Source organism: Dermacentor andersoni, chromosome 6 (assembly GCF_023375885.2).
Source record: "Dermacentor andersoni chromosome 6, qqDerAnde1_hic_scaffold, whole genome shotgun sequence".
Taxonomy (NCBI): Eukaryota; Metazoa; Arthropoda; class Arachnida; order Ixodida; family Ixodidae; genus Dermacentor; species Dermacentor andersoni.
This window is the reverse complement of record NC_092819.1, coordinates 71,093,468-71,113,855: the sequence shown is the minus strand read 5'-3', so window position 1 is coordinate 71,113,855 and position 20,388 is coordinate 71,093,468.

Sequence of the window (20,388 nt, the reverse complement as noted above, 5' to 3'; positions counted from 1 at the left end):
CTCCCATGTCATTCGCCTATACTCTGTATAAGTAGAAATCATAGAGCCTTCTACTGAGTGTTGCTGAGAGGTGCATGTGAAATTTTTAGCTGAACTGCTAGCTCATTTCCATTCAAACTTCACACAGAGGCAGTATTCTGCTTTGTGCTAAGTTCGATATTATGTTTGAGAGCATTGTATGCCTTTTTTTTTTTCACGACGAAACCAAGGACGTCCGTCCTCCACAGCACATCACTAAAAAAAATTTTGATGTTAATCAACAAAACGATGGGGCCGCGTGTTACGGATATTGTGCAAAGTGACTTTCGTCGTAGAAATGATAGATGGCGCCACCGTTTCGTTCCAGCAAAACTGATAACTATTGAGCGCCGTGGCCGTAGAACCAGGCACACTTTGTATTTATTGAAAACAAAACAAGCAAATAAGGCTGGCAATAGTGGCAGTAAACTGAGCCCACTGCAAGAGGAATGAAAGTTCAGCTTTCGAAAGTTGAGCGGAAATCATCCAGCGGTTTATCAGGAAGATTCATGTATAGTAACTGCCCCTCGTATTTCTGCAAAACTCAGTACAGGTCCCCTTCAGTATGCAAAAGTCCACTTTAGTTTCATGTTTCTGAGCGCTATACATGTTTTAAGGTCAAGTTTACTTTTTCGATGGTGATGACTATCCTTGGCAGTGGTTCCATGTATTTAATTTTCAAGCTCGTGTCGTTGTAATCTTTGAGGGTTGGAAACACAACGATTTGAATAATTATAGACAAATTTCGACATTACCGGTATTTTCCAAAGTGGCTGAACGTATTATATATGAGTGCCTAAATAGTATTTTGCTGGATAAAGGCGTTACCTCGGAGAAGCAATATGGTTTTCCGAAGAATAAATCAACCGAAATTGCATTATTAAGAATCAGAGATACAATTATAAGTAATATCGAAGAAAAAAAATTTACGACTGGTATATTCCTATACTTTCGCAAGATCTCTCATAGCGAAAATTCATAGAGAAACTCCAAGTATATGGCGTTCGAGGCATAAATTATAACTTATGCATAGCTACCTTGAATCTCAATTTAAGTATACTTCCTTGGAAGGGTACAGTTCTGAAAAGAGCATAATTCAAGACGGGGTACCACAAGGCTCCATTTTAGGGCCGTTATTATTTATTATTTACATAAATGACATAACAAACGTTCCACTGACAGATGAAATTGTACTGTGCGCTGATAATACTAATGTCTTTTTTTCCGGAGTAGATCTTCACCAACTAGAAGTTACCGCAACTCATTGGTTACGGGAGCTTAACAAGCGGCTATATATAGATAAGCTTGACTTAAACACAAATAATCTAACTTTACAGTTATTTTATTCAAAGAATGAACAAATAGTTTACGAAGTAAAGCTTTTTTATTGTGGATCGTAACTTGAACATTTCTCAAGCCATTCATTTATCGTGTTACATTTCATAAAAACCTAAGCTGGACAGAGCACATAAATAATGTACGCACTAAGGTTGCACGATTTGTTGGCTTGCTACAACGGATCCGATGCTTTGGGCCTGTCAGGCTTCTCAGACAACTGTGATTTTCGTTTGTGCACTCACATCTTAGCTACTGCCTTTTAGTATGAGGAAATTCCAATAAAACAGATATAGAAGAATTGGCAGTACTGCAACAGCGAGCTACTCGGTTGCTGAACTTCTCAAAACAATACATAGGATCTTCTATATTAATGATTTGCTGCATCATTTCTAATATTAGAGACTCTTACAAAACAAAGATCTGCATACGGCGTTATAAAGGAGGTCTCCCGCAACACTGAACAATTTTGAATCGTTACCTGAGTAAAGAGACAGGATACACCTAACGTAGCACTTCAATAGTAATAAAGAAACCATGGACAAAATATGGCACGCAAACTATGGAATATGGAACTATGTGTTGCAAAGAACTTGCAAAACTTCAGATTTTCTTACATTCGTAATTTTAAAACAGGAAACAGCCTAGGCAAGTGTACCTGAGTTGTTTTTTTTTTTTCTTTAGGCCACTTTGAAGAGAAACTCAAATTGTTTTTAAGATTTCTATATGCAATGACATCACACATACCAAATTACTCCAATAACTTATTTATCCTACACTATGCGTAAAGTGTCAACTCTCCTTGATGAAGATATGTTCAGACCAAATTCAATCACTCGAGAGGCTGGTACAAATCTCGTTTTCGTATAGAAGGAAAAAACTGCAGAAGTGAAGTCGTGGAACGGAGGTGCACACGAGCTTTACAAATACATCTGAATCTTTAATACAATAAAAGCCCTTGCCATAACTTTGCCATTTCTCGCGATTATATATTTTACGGGCAAACTTAAGTATCAAGAGAATGTACAAACTTTAGCATACGTGGAATCAGTTTCCTTAACTCTTGACGCAGCGTATACCTACAGCCACAGTCGCCTCACGCGATTTTGGCAGGCAACAAAGTACCAAGAAACAACTCCAGCACTGTCCTGTGAGCTGCCATTCCAGAGAATGGGTGTATGGGGCCGTCAGTCTTGAAGTGCATTATTTACGAAGTGAAATGGGGGGGGGGTCAAGTTTGCTTAGACGTAGCTTACCCCAAGATCTTCTGTTGAGCCAGCGTACAACAGCTTTGCCCACAAGCCTTCTTTTTCTCGAGTCCCTGAACAAGAACAGCGGCGAATGATGATGATGATGATGATGAAGCCTCAGTTAATGGCACAAACCCACTGAGGGGGATAGGCCACGAATCGGGTGATAATATGATTCAATAAATAAAATAAAATAAATTGGTTAATAAATAAATAACCCGAAAAAAGAAAAGACAGATAATCCAAGATGCGAAATAAACTATGAATACATGAGATAAAGTATTGATCAATACTATAGTAAGCCTTGCGTTGAGAGGAATTCGCAAGCCAGAGAAGCTTGTTTTCTTCTTCTTTAGTCGATTCATGACTCACGAGCTCAATGAGAGCCTAGGCGCTGATAAAAATTACGCAGTTATGCCTAAGGCCGGAGGTTACATGGCAGGTGCAACATTTCGCTCAAAAATTTCTAAGCGAGTATTTGTGTGCCAAATTAGCTTTAGCTGTAACCGTAAGCAGGCTTTTGTCGAAGCTTAGGTTTTCAAACTAGACAATTACGGTTCGGAAAAGCGAAGACCAAGAAAACAAAGTCAAAGCCAAATATGGAAACTCATTAAGGAAAAACATTTTAGAACCAAGCTTCACGCAACTTAGTTTAAATTTTTCTATTCTAAATATTACTTCTCTAGGAGCCTCCTCTCTTGGAAACTACAACAGGGATGTTTGCTAAGCCGTGGAGGAATTCCTAGTTTCTTCAAAGCGATCCCCTTAAATTATTCAAACAATATTTTTATCCATTTGCACCTGACATTCTTGCCAATTTGTGTATTGACAGCATCTTCCTAATACCACCCAAATCTTCGCCCATTCTTCGCAGTGGGTAAGCGCCATTGTAGAAAGATATCCTGTCTTGTCCTATGCATATGTCAATGTAAAACAGCCGCTTTCTGCACTTAATATGCTCATAACTGCTAAAGCTAATTTTTATCTTTGTTCTTATATCATGTGCTTATCACGATTTGCTTTCTATTTGAGCCTGCCTACATTCTTCTGTGTTTTATTGTTGTTGACACCAACTTGAAGTATACGACGCCTCTTGGGACCAGTCAAGCTAGAGACCTCAGCTTTTAGCCCTGGAGGACGTTTTCCAATATAAACAAGGAAAAAAATAAAATTGAAATCCGTGTGGTTATTGGCCAACGCCCCTGAATGGGTAGGTTCCATTGGCAATAAGGTCAGCATTATCATCATTATTAGCAGCAGAAGCAATAATACACCTATGCATACGCGGAAAATGGCTTATTTCAAACGATTGTAAATAATGGTACTAGCTACCGTGACTAAACTTGTGACGAACCAAGTATACCTTGTGTGTGTAATGGTGAACTTCGTCAACTTGTAGGTAGTCTTCTAGAAGTCATTTAAATCTTAAAACTTCGGCAAATGTATAGAACTCCGTGCAGTGTGTACCCTACATGCGCGTTCACAATCATAAAACGATCGCCATAAAGACACTAATGACTACTTCCACACTAAACAGTTCACGTAATTTCGCCTATTTTCGTGGGCACTGGTGGCAGTTCTCTGCGCAGCTTATTGCATCAACAGCAGCACAATAAATCAAATTGCTTTGGCTGCTCTAGAAATCAACCGCTAGTTCACGCAAATCGAAAAGAGAACACAGCGGAGAGGTTGCCGAGGCCTCTCCCTTGCGGGAGGATACAGAGCGCTAGCGAGTGGAAAGGGAAAAGCAGATCAACTCATAGCACGAAGAAGGAGCAGGGGTGCTCAAGACAGACACCGCAGGATGGAGCTGCAATTAACCTACATTTACTAAGAGTTGGCGACACAGCTGCGCGGAAATCCGCAAAGCGGTGGAAGTTCCTTGAAATGAAAAAAATTATATCCGTCGAAGACTACAGCATGAAACCTTACCTTTCATTTGCCAAGAGCTCGATCTATTGATTTGGTAAACTACCATGAGATATTTGATAATCATCAAAAAATAGGTATCCGCAAACACGAGGGAAGAATGTTGCTTGGAGTTCGGATACAACTCGAGGTCTTACTTTCCTAGAGAAAAATGCAGCACCCTGGCACCTCTCGCAAAAAAGAGGCGTTCACCCCTGTTTACTAACAAACAAGGATCATCACTGTCACTACGATGAAGTATTTTCAAATCTGATAATTGATGCGACACTATATTTATTTTATCGCACAGCAATTTAAGGCGCTCTAACTACATTCAGGAAGGTCCTAGGACACAATATTGACACACCACATGACGCCACCACATGTCCCACATATTCCTTGTGTGTCATGTGGTGGTACCTGCAAAGGCTTCACTTTCGCGAACATTTTTTCAACCATAACATGCGCTATCAGAACCTTTTCAAATAAGAAGGCTATATTTAAAATCAATATTACTTCACTAATCATGCAGCTTTAAGGATGCATTAAGTCGCATGGCACGTGACATGTTCCGTGCACGATGACAATAAAAGTAATAAAAGAAAGCACGAGAGCCACCAAAACGCTTGCAGTAGAGTGTCTAGTGCGGATAGAAAGAGCAAAAGACAATACTACTGCGCCGTGCACAATTTTGATCGAATTCAAACGTGGTGTGATGGGGAAAATAATAAATCTATTTGTCGAAACCGAAACAGCGATTTCCTAGGTTGCGTAAGACGAGACATGCTTGCTCAACGGCCGGCAGCCATTGCGCATAAGTTACCTCCTGCGTGCGTCTGTTCAGGAGCTCGATCGTCTTCACAAACGATTATTCGACAACTTCCAATAGTGGATTCTCCGATCGGTATGTACGATTTGTATTCGAAATTTACAGTATTAGCACAGACATAAAGAAATATAGTAGTCTTCGGAGACGTGTAAGTGCACCTATTTGTAAACACAAATTCTTATGTGGTCACACAGAATTATCGTAACGTCTATTTTTTGTTTCTTCCTAACTGTCACATTCGATTGGCCTTTATAGGATGCAGGGTGGATCCGGGCGTTGAGGTGCCCACAACGCCAGCAGCAGCCGCGCGGTTCCGAGTTCCACGTGGACTCGTTCGAAGCACCACGCATGCGGCTCAAATAGCTCAGGTAAATTTTTTATGCGAAGCATATTACTAGAGCTCAACCCAGCTCCTCAGGCGCGGCGGTGTCGCCTTCAATACCACGTGACACCGTGACGTCACGACAGAGGAGAAACGGGGCTCCAACTCGCGCCGTCGCTCGCGGCGTCGCGATGGTATACAAGCAGCTGCGCTTGTTTCTAGGTGGCTGTGGCTCAACTCTTGCAAGATGGGCTGGGTGGGAATCGAACCAGGGTCTCCGGAGTGTGAGACGGAGACGCTACGACTGAGCCACGAGTACGATGCTTCAAAGCGGTACAAAAGCGCCTCTAGTGAATGCGGTGTTGCCTTAGAAACGAGCTGTTTCTAAGGCTCAGGCGTGCGTCGCTTGCTCAGGCGCACATTTCGTTGCCGCGCCGAACGCTGCGTTGCTCGACGCTCACCGCGTCCAATGCGGGGCGCGTAGTCGCTGCGCCGTAGCCCATTGTCTTACACCCCTTGGCGGGTCGACGGGAACGCTGTCGCGTTCCGCTCTTGAAGGCGAAGCAGAGTAACGCATGAGTTGTTTCTTCGTCTAGCCGAACCAAATATAGCCAAGCAACAGCAGTTCACCAGGCTAAACAGTGGTTCAACAACTAAAATAAAGGCTAGTATGCTTCGCATCTTGGGCTTAACCTTAGCTAAGCCACAGCCATTTTTTTTTTTTTGCATTGCCTCCATCACCGCAATTCTATCAATAGCGTTCCTGAAAATGAATTATCGGAAACCAATAGAGGCAATGCACCTTGATAACAATGAGTAAGGACGTTTTTATCAGCATGGTGCAGTTTAGGAATGCATTGCACTGGTGCGCGGAGCTATTTTTTCTGTACGTGTCACAGACAGAGTTGATTCGTGAGAATTCTTGTATTTGTATAGGGTGGGCTTAGCTTCCACGCCTTGACAACAGCACGATCGAGGAACTTTCTTCTGCTTCAAGTAATTACTATACGGAACTGGTGGGGAGCCTACGATGACATCTTATACAGCGCAATATCGTATTGTATTTCATTAACTAAAACTCCAAGTTTCTATTCCTTAGCAAAGAAAGAAGCCACACAGTGGCATTTTGCTCAGTTTCTCAGTTTGCGCTAAACACTGCGACGATAATATTTTACGAAGCTGCATGTGGAGTTTTACGCTGACTAAGCGTGATAAAAAATCCAACTCACATATATTGTGCCCGACAAAGGATTAGCCTTAACCGAAGAGTGTTGTATTCTGCTTGGAGGCGCCAAGCATTCAACGGACCATGGCCCACAGCAAAAGCACATTTCCTCCGCCATTTACAGCCGTTGTAACTTCGCGCTGAGAAGGTGACGGCCACCATTAGTGAACGCAGTGCTAGTTATTATTAGGGGAAGCCATGATGAACTAGTTGGTTTTCCCACTTTTCTCCGGGGCATTGTCTTTCTCGTGCTTTGTGTGTCCGGGATTGCGCATTTGCCGCTTTATCTATAAATAGTAGTGAGCTGGCCTAACGGAAGAAGCGGGAGCTTCAACAGAGACTGTGATTATGCGGTGCCTCTGAAACAACATTTCGGCGGCGGAACACAACTGACATGGCTGAGCTCAGAGATGCAAGTGTCTCGGCCATGGTGGCCGTGTATAGTTACCAGCAGCTACCTATCATCTATCCCCGTTCGTGCACGTAACTCGTTAGTCGTAACGATGTTCACGTGGCGTGTATCGACTCAAAATTAAGCACTTCGAAGAATCGCTTTTGTATTGAGCACCCGCTTGCACCCTACACGCTGAACTGTTTCATTCCGGTCCGGTCTATGTTATATTTCTTTCTTCAGTACAGGTTCGCTTTGGGGTCAGGCACGTTCTAAGAATACCAGTACGGTTTCCGGTTCAGGTTCGGTTTGACACCATGATTTTAACCGTATGTTAAGTACAAAACAACATGCCGATTCACTTTGCGCGTGCGCGTGTGTGTGTGTTTATGTGTGTGTATATATATGTGTGCGTGCGTGTGTGTGCACGCTAGTCACCTTCCCTCCCCTACTTCCAGCAATCTTATACTTGGACTTAAGAAAATTCGCGGCTCCTCCGGGGACCCTCGAACTTAAACCTTGAAATGCCAATGGTATGTAGCCATGGTTGGGGAAAACTTCCAACTACATATTTTTGGACAGCTTGCACATGCTGCTTATTTGCTAACGTTGTCAAAAGAAATATTCTTTGATCGAGAGCTAGCCCCAATGACAGTAATTCCATAACTTGTTATATTAACATACCACCATATATATTCCCTCTTTGTTTAGAGTATGTGCTGCGCATACGTCATTTAATCTCGGTGAAAACAATCTAAAAACACTATTCACAATATCTTCGCTTCACAAACTGCATAGAAACTGCATAAAAATAACAGAAGAACACAACGAAGAGCAACAACGCACACCAAATGTGAACGCGGCCTCTTGGTACACTCACTCCACTTGCCCTTTCTCTGCCCAAGTCACAGTGTTGCCCAAAATGAGAAGAATTGATTGCGATAGCAAATTTTTAAACAGCTGTGCGAAGTAATGTTAATAGTTTTATCGGCTGTTTATCTAGAGTGAATATTCGCTTACCCACTAAGTTACAAGCATGGTGTTACGCATGCCCAGGCAACCTAGACCAGATCTCACTGAATGGCCGTGGACACTCGCTGTCAGAACGCTCCGAGTTGCCTTTAGCTCGAATGCGCCCTCGAAACTTCTTACGCGACCACCAACAATAGAAGTTTGAGAATGCCAATGCACGCGAACACGCAAGTCATCTCAGCCCTTCTAGCTGTTGCACCCGCCGCAGATCACCTCCAAGATGTGGAGTGCGCGGCCACAATCAGCCGCTCCGCGCGTAGCAACGGGTGCGCTAGCACCACTCGCCTGCCTGCTTCCATACCCCTTCTGACTGGCTCACGTTTCCCTCTTGCCTTCCCTACCTGCGCTGCAGCGCTAGGGAAAGGGGGCAGAGGTGATGATACCGGCGCCGGCCGCCACGGCAGCTCCTCTAATGTGGTGAAGAGGAAGAGGGATTAGGAAGTGACAGGAAGTGAAGGGGCGGTGAGGCTGACGGGAGGGGCTGTGGAGATAGCGGGAGGGGGAGGGAGAATCGTAACATTCAGTGACGAACGTTTTTGATGCAGTTTGTCCCCCTACTGCATATATACAGTTTGTCAGGCGTGAGCCTTTTGTGAGCAGCCCAGCGGAGGGTCGTTCGCGGTTAACAACGTTCTTTAGGGCGACTTATATGAGTTTTTTTCTGCTGAAATGAAGAAGTAGCAGTTACGGGCAGGATGTTATTCAGGATTTCACCAAGAGTGTACTAAACGATGAAGGCCTCTAGCAAGGACCTCCAGTAACCCCTGTCTAGAGCAAGTCCATTCCATCACTGCCTGCTAATTTTCTAATCACATCAAATCACCGAATCCTACGCCTTCCGTGATCGCATTTCCCTTACCGTACGTGGCACTGATTCCGTTATAATGGGACTGTTTTATGTTATCATTAACACAATTTTTAAAAACTACCCGTGACATGTACCGCAATTCTAATTCTTGAACTAGATTACCGTCATTGGCCTACGTGATTAAGAAAAAAGTAAACATTTGACTAACTAAACATGTTTTCTTTATTAAATTTTAGAATAATCAGTATACGCAATATGTTTCAATCTACGAATCGTCCCCAGCAACGTTCAAAGTCATATCCACTTGGACCGAATTCTGAGGATGACACCAGTTTTGAGACATGCGTTCCAGAAGTTTGCGACGATATGCATTGGTGTTCCAGTAACGTTTAGAGCTTTGATGCATATAAAGGCGTTTTGTTAAAAAAGTGAGCGGAACAGTGCATTATGTCGGCACGTTTGACCGTGCTTATTTCAAAGATTCTGCTAGTGTCGAAATTTGTTACAAGTGAATCTGCCGTCTAAAATCACTGGCTTTCATTTGCACACTGCAAGACATAAAGTGATTGATTGAAAAGGTATTTAGTCAAATATTTTTATTAAGTTACTTATGCACGTGGACTTCCAGTGTAAGTAATGTACACCTCTTCGACTATTCAGCTAAATAAGTATATTTCTACTAAATGCCACAGACGCACTTAAAGAAGGATGTTAGTGTTAAAATAGAGCACCCTAAAATTAAAGCTACAGGCTACCCGTTCCACGGATTACGCGACCTGTCCTTCGCCAATCTTTGCTCCTCTTGTCAGCCTCACCGATGCCTACTTCCGTATTCCGGTCTCTGAAAGTTACGTCAATCATTTTTCTGTCCGCCAGCCCTTGCGTGGTCCGTAACTTCATCTCAAACACATTTGTCATCATTCAAGTTTGATCCCAATAAGTCGGAAATAATATAACGCAGTGACACAATATGATTTGGATCAACGGATACAAGTGAGCTGCAAGTAATGACTTAGAAAATACCTTCCACGAATGCTTCATTTAATTCATTATTGTTGAACCACAAATTTTATTCGACATGTGCATACGTCTTTAAACGTGCCTAGGCCCGTGCTTATCCCTGCAAAGGTCCCTCACCACAAAATAATTTAGTTATAACATTTTATGGGCTAATGCGACAGCTTAAACGCCATGATGTACACGACATTTTCACTAAATCTGAATGCACCCAGTCGCACGAGGTGACAAAAATTAATTCTTACATTTATGTATTATCATGGAGTGTCACTTCGTCTTGCGTTCTTTATGTTCCAGTATCCACTCTGAACTTTGCATCGTTTCATATTCAAAGGAGCACTTAGGGCCTGACGTTAGACATTTTGGCCCAGAAGCCCTTTCATGGTAAAACAACACTCGGGCGTATGTGTGCGGGGCATTAGAGAGCGGCATGAAAGCGGATCCGCAAAGAATTACCTGCCGCCTAGATGCGTAGGAGCCCGAAGCGACATACCTGAAAGCGTACTAAAGGATTCATGCATCCTTAGCTCAACACGCGGCATGACCAATTCTCGGTAGCCTACTTTCCTTTTTCGGATAATCTGTGTAGTATACGTGTTAGTCCGTATGCGCCCACTTTTTTCATCTCCTCACAGGACGCGTTTCACTCGTTCACTGTTCTCGATTAAACCAAATTACTCATTCATATTGCGCACTATACGGCTAATAACAGCTTCCGGGTGAACAGGTATCGAGTCCCGCATGAAACATTACAGGTTCCCCCATTACTGAGCCACAAACACAAATGTCGTGGAAGGCCTCGTGCACGGACGTGCGCAGAATCATGCCTGATGGACTACTGCATTGCGCAGGCCCCCGACGAAGCGTCGCACAGAAAGAGCGCCCAATTATTCATCAGTCGGTGAGCGAAATAAGGGCGGTGTTATGCCGCACACTTCGTGCTAAAAGCATCCGCGCGTACGTCTTCGCACTGCGTTTCTGTGTGTGCTTACGCATGTACACGCACCTGCGTCAGTATGCGTTGATTCGTGTTCTGTGCCTACGCTTATACGTATACAAGCACCTCAAAGTGCAAAATTGAGCAAGTGAACGCACGTGCTCAACATTTCTTTGGTGTGGTTCTTAAAGGAATGTAGAACTTTCGGATGTTTCGGTTTACCCACGCTGTCTCAATCCAGCTTTCCCTTTCTTCAAGGTATGCGGTTCCTTCCTTTCAGAAATAAACAACAACGTAATGCACGATCTGTGTGCATTAAGGTGAAAACAGCTACCAAAAGACAAAACACAACGCGAGGTGCACCAATACACCAACAATGCTGTATTGTCACAAGTACGTATTTATACGTAACACTAGATAATCACGTGACAATCGCAATGTCATTATATCCTGAAAAGGATTAGTTCTTCGTTTGTGCACTAGGCAGTGTGGGGATAACTCTTTCACGGTTGAAGCACAATGTTATCACAGTCTTTATTTCTCGAGAGAGGTTATCACACCTTATCCTGACAACAGTGCACGTATTAGTTGTTCACAGCCACAGCATTTGTAGTGAAGACCAAGACACCCATGAGACGCATTGCTGCTTGTTATACTAAAGAGGGTTCTGAAAAACGCCGGAGTCTAGGCTGGTGACAGATAACACTTTCTTTTTTTTTTTTTTTCAAAGTATGTACCCTCAATATCACGCTTGCTTAGCGACTATTTAGCCGAAGAGTGTGTCTGACTGGGAAACTAAGAATGTTCTCAAAGCAACGTATGTGTGTTTCTGTACATAAAAACTGCGTACCAATTAAGCATTCTACATGGAAGGGCTAGGGCTCGCGTGAGGTTTAGTGAACAGAACACTGCTAAAAACCCAGTGTGTTTTTGTTCTTCAGTTGTGAGACCCTTCGTGCTCACAAAAAAGAAAGAAAAACACCCGCAAACATGTTTGTGTTCGGGTTCAGACGGTGCATTTTAGCTGTGAACTGCGCGAAATTGAGCAAGGCTTCCTTCGCATCTGTCGATAAAAAGGTAAATTCAGCTGGAGATCATCCTTTTTTTTTGCGATTAAGAGATGCGCTAGATGTCAGAGCTTATATGGTGGCACATGCGCCGTCATCCAGTGCATTAGCCCGTCACCACCCAACCTGGGTTGTTTGAACCAAATATTGTCGAAACTGCAGCAGGTAGAGGCATTTCTGTAAGCCGTTATAGAGATCGACATGATAATGCGCCACGTGTTATATGGAAAGCGTAAAGGCACGTATGTCTGCTTGAAATGCGTGATTACGAGGGAACGAAGTCTTCTCGAAAGAATTATTGCGCTAAAGAAGCTGTGTAGAGGTGATTGCACCCCCGAAGCAAATAATTTGCTTACGAAAACATGTATAATGTGGAGCTGACACAACGGAAGTGCACAGAATATCAAAACAATAATGCTGAGCTATGTGCATGATTTTCGTGCCCACTCTAAATGCACCAAGTGTGCGTTGCCATGTAATTATTCTTAACTTGCACCTGGCTTCAAAGCAACGGCTTTCTGAGAACTGAGCGTGATAAATTAAAAAGAGCTGAATATTACTTGCACAACAAGTAATATAAACTAACAGTTCAAAATTACTCATGTTGCAAATTTTCATTGATTGGTCACTTTACAATCTACTGAATAATTATACCTTTATATATTACCCTGCAACTTCCATGTTTTCCTGTAGCATTTATACCCTCTACTCATGTTGGTATCTTTTGTTACTGTTGTTTTATTCGTCAACCATGCCTGTAGTGTACCTCTCCCCACCAATGTAATACCCTCAACCAAGGGCCTTAGGTGTATTCTGAATAAATGAATTAATTAATTAATGAACTAGTTATTATTAACAAATTAATCTTTCACTGATTAACTAATTAATTGATTAATTCACTTGTTTCGAAAAAACAAAACAAAGAGTGTTAGTCTGTGCATTTCACTGCCTTAATCCAAACCAACCTTGTATAAAAAAACTTTTTCATAACCTGCGTCCACCAAAGTCAATGCAAATATCTTCCCGTTCAACGTAATGTTGTTTTTTTTTTAATGCGTTAATAACCTCAGATAACTAAAACTGCAAATCCACGCCACTGAACAACAAAATGGTGCTATAAGGTAAATATTACGAATATCCGAAAGTGCATGGGGCACTAACTGGCCCGAATTCAGCAATACCAGCATGGGCCCAACGGCCCAACGGTAATTCTTTATCATGTCAATTAGCTGAGTCTTGCAGTTAGCTCATTCAACATTGTGATTTCTTGCTCTAATACTGTCGGCTTTCAAATAATTCAGCCGTGCTTAGGTTATCGCGGCTATGGCCACCGACAACTGCTTGGTCAGATATGTATAGCCTAAGGAAGAAGAAACCCTCCGTTGTATGATCACTGCCTGTTGGAGCGGTCTTGCGCGATACAACGTAAGTAAAGCGTAGCTGCAAAACGCAAGATACTAGTGCTCAAGCTCGCGAAGAAGTCATCTTCTATTGTCATTTGAACGGAGCTCCCCTGGGCCGCAACAGCAGAGCCATCACGAGAAGTGATTGAACGCGAATCGATGCGGACGCCGTATTGTTATCAGGGCGGAAGTGTGCTTGCGGTCTCCTCGGTAGAATTATGAGTCCCTATCATTCAACGTCATCGTATGAGATGCCCGTCCTATACGGTCGATTCTTCTTCCGGGTTCTACGCAGGAAATGACCTTGCCGATGACGATGACCGGTGAGATGTACATAATAATGCCGTACGCACAGAAGTCATTGCATTAGTGAAGGATAAAAACAGTCAGCAGACATGTTATAAAGTGTCGTTGCTTATCTTCGCTGTCTCCACTTATCTCCCCCGCCACCCAAGCAAAAGAAAGTAATAAAATAATTTGAATGCGTTGTGTAAACGCACGTACCGCGTGCCTCAGTGTCGTTAGGACATGTCCGTTGAGTACCTCACTAGGTTTGTTCTTTCATTGTTCTCAATGTAGCCGCTTGTCGCAATACGTTAACAAGCAATGTCGAAGCATTCCAATCAGCAAAAATATAGTTGACGTGCACGGACTGGTCAGCGTGATTTGAGTAAGCGGCGGTAACATTGCCACTGCATTGACAACTGTATAGTTAAGTTAGAGGAATTTTGTTTTTCAGAGAACACTTATAAAACTGTCAGAAAAGTCAAATCGCTACGCCCACTACTAGGAAGGCTTCAACATCGACACAACAAACCCAGCTCACGCCCGCTTGTATGATTGAAACCTGTTCATTCTGGCTATTCCAAACACCAGCTGGCCGTGCTAAGAGATTGTCGTATCGAGTTTGATCGATTCGCCTGCATGGCCAAGGTTCAATCAAGGCAACCCGCTAGGCAGGTGAACGTCAGTTGAGCGGAATGCTCAATTCACCTTTGATAAAGAGTATTCGGCAGCATACTTTTAGTGCGCTATGTTAGTCCTTCGTTTCCCTAAAACAGCTCATAGAAACAACTACACATCGGAGACGCACAAAAAAAACGACAATACGAGTGCTTTATCGTCGTTTGTTTGTGTGTGTGTGTGTGTGTTTGTGTTTGTGTTTGTATTTATGTATGTTTTTGTCTTCTCCGTGTCGTTGTATGTGCTGCTTTAGTGAAACGAATGCTTACCAACTAGTTAAATTTTACATACTGGAATTTCGATGCGCCCCAAGGTACCACAGCAACCTGGTTTGCTAATAACAAATTCACAAAAACTGTCTCCAGACAGCCTGTCTCAGCAAGGTTCCTGACTCGGCCCCGCTCGCATCAGGATCATTCGCAGAAATCGAGATGACGAGAAACACGAGGTAAGCTTAAATATATGTGTGCTTGAAAGGAACTCCCTACATGCGGGCCCCAAGAAAGACGTCGGCGATGGACATGACGGTGTTGAAATAAATAGACTCGGTTCTTCGGCCTTTTTTTTTATTTGACATAGTATAAGGAGACGTTGGTGCACAGATACAGAGCCGGCTACTACTTGGCTCTTGAGCAGGATGTACATACAACATACAGTTGCCACATACAATGTAAAACATAGTTACAACAAAGCTGCTTTAACGCATACATCAGAACCAGACTATGATTGCAGTACGTCAATGGGAACTAAGGATAAGATGGATCGCGATATCAGCGAGATACAATGGGTAATTTTCATGGGCCAAGCAAATCTTCCCGTACTGTCCTTGTACGCAAGCGTACATTTTCAATTGAAATATATTCCTTCCGTGCTTTAGCAGCTCGAAGGCCACATTGCTCCTTCCTCCCCCCACCACTTGTCTTCTGTAACAGCTGAAATACGTAGGATCCCTCATCCTAGCCCATCCATTGAATCTTTGTCTGCTATGAACATACGGTGCGAAATTGAAAAAAAAAGAAACTGGAACTTTGACCTTCATTTTCATTTCTAATAATCAACCTACCTTTATTGTCACGAAATTGACAAAATCAAATTTTTAAGGAAAGCTTTATCAGACTGAACTGGGTTAGTCTTACCCTTCAGTGTCCTTTAGGGGAAAGTTTTATTTTCTTAAATTTATAAAGAAAGCTCTGCGCTCTACGTCAGTGTGAGTTCACGGATTTCACAGTATTTTCTTTTTCCCATTGTGACCACGTTGTACTAGCAAAAGTTTTCGAAACTTGTCATATTCAAACTTTGGCTTCCGTAGAACGCAATGTATTCAACTTTTATCGGTGAACAATTAACTAGGCCCTAGCAGAGGCCATCCAAATCTATGACGCAACGGCGAGCTGATGCCGAAACTTTCCGACGGCGTTGCACCCTGTCTTTTCTTTTTGCTCCTTACCTGGCTTACCATGCCTCCTCTCACGCTAAAAGTGGTGTTTGTGGTATTTTAGGATGGTAATTTACATATACAGGTGAAATAATCGGTCTCTTTAGACCCCCTTTAAGCCCCAGCGGTGCTTCAGAATGCGAGCGCGAGCGCTGGGGTCCTTCCCTTTGCATCGCACTCTTTCAGACAAAACTTTGACATTTATTTCGCGACCATGCATGAGGCGTCATCTTTCTTGAGCGTTCGTAAACTCACGGCGAAATCTGCCACAGGACATAGTGTAACGTAGTGGACGTAGTGTAAGTCGGTCCTGGTTTTCATTAGTTTAGTATAAGGTTGGCCTCAGCTTTCTTTCCATCTGAGTCCTTTGGAGACCTTATTGAATCAGTGTTCAAACATTAGCTCGAAGTACAAAATGCTAGACGAATTGAATGGTCTCGTTTTCTTCATCTCGTCTGTGTTGTGTCCTGCTTCCATACAGTGATAGCGATGTTGTCGCAGCATTCAGTGCTTTGCAGTGGCTCAAGCAAGAAAACATGAATATTACTTGTGAACAAATTGAAAGCATTGATAGGTGTATTCACGCCACGTTTGTGTATACAGTTAGGTGCGGCAGGTGTCTAGTACGGCTGCACCACAGAAGAAAAAGCGCTGAGGAATTAAAAGCCTTAGAAATAAATTATGTTGTTTAAGTGCTAAAACAACGATCACATTGTGAGGCACGCCGTAATGGGGGACTCCAGAATCATTTGGGCCATCTCTGGTTCTTTATCGTGCACCTAAATCTAACCATACTGTTGTTTTCACATTTCGCCCCCATTAAAATGCGGCCGCCGTGGTCGGGATTCGATTCCGCGACCTCGTGCTTAGCAACCCAACACCAAAGCCACTAAGCAACCATAGCGGTTCACAAGCCCACCACGAACATTTTGTGTGAATCTTGCTTGCTTGATTGCTTTGCGGTTTTTTAAGGTGAAAGCCTTCAGTGGCTCTTTGCAGTGGCTCATACCCAAAAAAACGCGTCGTCTAGTTGGGTGGTACAAGAAATATCATCATCAGAAATGGTTCATACCCCCGTAAGCAAGCAAAACATGCAGTGGCTCATGCCCCTTAAGGCAGGGTCTCAGCAAGGTGAAGGTCTCAGGGTCTCAGCAAGCGCTCAGCAAAGTGAAGCGAACAGTGCATACATTCATTGAAGCCACCCATACCACACACAGAACAGCATACGTTTCGATAAAAAACAAGCTCGAAGCAAGCATCCGAACCGTCAATAAAGCACATACCCCCCCTCCTCGGAAGTACGCTACGGCCGAGGATGCTTGCCGTGAAAGAAACAAGGTACGACGTGCGATGACGCGGGCGCAAGGCGTTCGACTTCAAGTGCTGCTTTCTCCTGCTGAGAGGATGCAACGTAAAGTCAAAGAGGAACTTAGCGCGAGTCTTACCCCGGTATACAAGTGCGCAAAGCCGCAGCTGAACGTCGAAAACGAGCCGCAAAAGCAGCAACAAAAGCAGCAAAAGCAGCAACGCGACATTGTGAGACGGCAACGTATACAGGAGGCCGAAGCTCGCAGACAACCACTTGCCCCACGTTCAATTCACACTGCGGCTCGTTATGTCTTGCAAGAGGTCTGACCATTCCGATCGTATAACTTAATGCATTACCGAGTGTGCACCAGGCTTTCGCCTTCACGTGTCGCAAGAGTGTAACATGCTGCCACACTTTATTTTACACCCGTAAGAAGGCAGCGGTTGAAAACGATTGTTCTATTTTTTATAGAAACAAAAAGCAAAAGGACGCTTATCTCTACATTGTCTTTCTCTATGCTATTCTTGTTGTTGCTTTTCATGTTCTTGTTGTTTTTGTAGACTAATTTATTTCGGCATGTGAGAACAGCCTTGTCCGTGTCTTAGTAAACGCTTTCTTTGATCTTATATTTAAAACTTGCACTTGACAGCTGTCTTAATTGTATTTCATGTAAATTCACTTGTGCACTAGGTGCCAGATATTTGCAATTTTATTGAGCACTACATTTACTTGGGACATTTACGCACATTTAGGCATCAATGACATGTGCGCTAGAAGCAATGCGATTGTTTTTTTTTCATTGATACTAAAAGTAGTAGTAGTGGTAGTTGTTGTTGTTGTTGTTGTTGTTTTTGTTGTTGTTGTTGTTTACAAATGAAGTTATGTGGAAGTTCAAGGTAATATTTGTAACACGTTCTGTTAAAAAGTCAACGTGAATGCTGCAGAAACAAAAACTGGAATGTTCATCTAACCCTGTAACAGGCATATTTCAAGGCTCTGTGAAGAGCTGTAAAACTAACTGACCCACACCGCTGGAGTTATGTCCTACACGAGGAGCACTAAGCACGCCAAGCATAACTGTCCGCTTCTAGTAAACCTAAAAGCATAACACGCTTTGACTTGCGGTTCCTCTTTCAAAATACCCTTCCATATCGCATTGTAATTCCAGAAAGCTCTACAAATACTTTTCGTTAAGTATCACTCTCTCCTTTGTAACACGTTGTAATTGGTCGTTACCTCCGCGATCTCGTACACACGCCGGTAAGTTATACCTCGTCGTTTAAAGCTTCTCCTCCAAGTGCATGATGTTGTCTATCTGTAAAAAAAGCAAAACACTAAAATCTTACTCTGAAATGCGAAGGTTCGAGATGTACGCATGCCATATTTAGGATGGTAACAGCCTTTAATGTCGAAAAGATTTTATTTTTCAGCGTTTTCTTCATGAAAATAATGTTTCGTCGGCATAATTTGCACGCTGAAAAAGAAACAGCTCTTACATGCACCTGCGTTTGTCAGAAATTGGCACCTGGTTCCAATTCTGACATTTTCGTGAAAAGTCGGGCTCGATCACCACAGGGAGCCGGTTCCGCAGTGAAACAGGTGCGTCACTGCGCACCTGAAACAGTGTTATAAGACAGCCCGGTATAAACAGAGGGGAACTAGGAGAGCAAGACAGGGAAACGGGGGAGAGAGAGGGAGGGGTCGCAGGTGGAATTGGGAAACGGGAAAACATGAATTTAGTGTTGCAGTGTCCTAAATGGAGGGTGGGCAGCGGCGCGTTAAATTTCTCTGGCGCTGGATGTCCTACGTCTTTCCCGCAAGGCACAGCCGTCCCACGGCGAAAGCACTTCAACCTCGGGACGTTGACATTCCTTGAGCGCCTTGCACGACAAAGCCAAGCGTGTCAGTAAAATTCTTGTCGCGCACGGCACGTTAATCCATTCCGTCAGCCCGCATGTCCCAGCGAGCCCCGCGATTAAAGTGTTGTACCGATCGGTGCGACCTCAGGCATGCGAGCCCTGTCCCGCGTGCCCGTATACGGGCTCATTAAGGCCTTTCAATCTTTTGGGTCATGCTCCCACGAGATCACCTAATTACCGGAGCTAGTTCGATACGCCTGCGGCATTCCTTGAAGCTGTTCAGCGAATGGGGTGCGGAAATGCCTGTTGGCGCGCCGACAGATGTGTGCTTGTTTACGCAAGCGTACAACGCAGCGCCGATGCGTAAGATACCTGATGTAATTAGCACGCTTGAAAGCCATGTCACCTGCGGTGTTGTGCATTGCCGAGGCAGTGTGCCGAGGCAGTAGTATGAGAACGCAGAGAAGCATTAAGGAAGGTTATGCTTGAATGTTGTCTACGCGTGCGCATCACTTCTCTAACCGCATATAATTCGGTGCTGCAATAGCCGACTGATGTATTTTTGTGTCAAGTTGTGTAGTGTGCTGTAATCGGTAATGTATAGACTCGGTTATGCCACCTCATGAATGGCGATTTCCGGCTTAGAAGGCCCGTTGTAGAAGAAATGTTGACGGGAAGGAGGCCTTATACATATGCGGGGCTGTTTATTTTCTCATGATGTCCTCACACAGGGAGGGTTCTATATAAGGCAGTTTTCTTATAGTAAATGTAAAACATGAACTATAGGGATGCACCCATATTCGAAGTTTTGAATACGAATCGAATTCTGTACACTAGCTATTCCTATTCCTATTCGAAAAAAAACAATCCGGTGTTTTCGAATATTCGAAACGATCCGCATACTTCACATCCTACTGTTCGCCGTCTAATAAAGAAAGCGTCGCAAGTTATCAGAATCGAGACAAGAAAGCTTTTCGAAGCAATGCCTAATCACGTTGGATAACGCCAGCTTTGTTTTTGGTTTTGTGGCGGAAGCCTACATTACAACCTGTGATTTTGAGTCGTAATATGTCGTTTCGTGCTTTTGGCAGTCGTCACCCTGCAGTTATATTATTTAGGCCCTCAAGCTGTCATGTTTTTTCTAGCCACGGGCACTTCTATATGTTTGTACGGCGCAGTTCTTCAGCAGCCTTTCTTAGTTCTTTTTCCACAATATTTTTTTGGCAATCATATATTTGATGTTATTAAAAAATAGTCATACTGCACATATTCTTTCATGA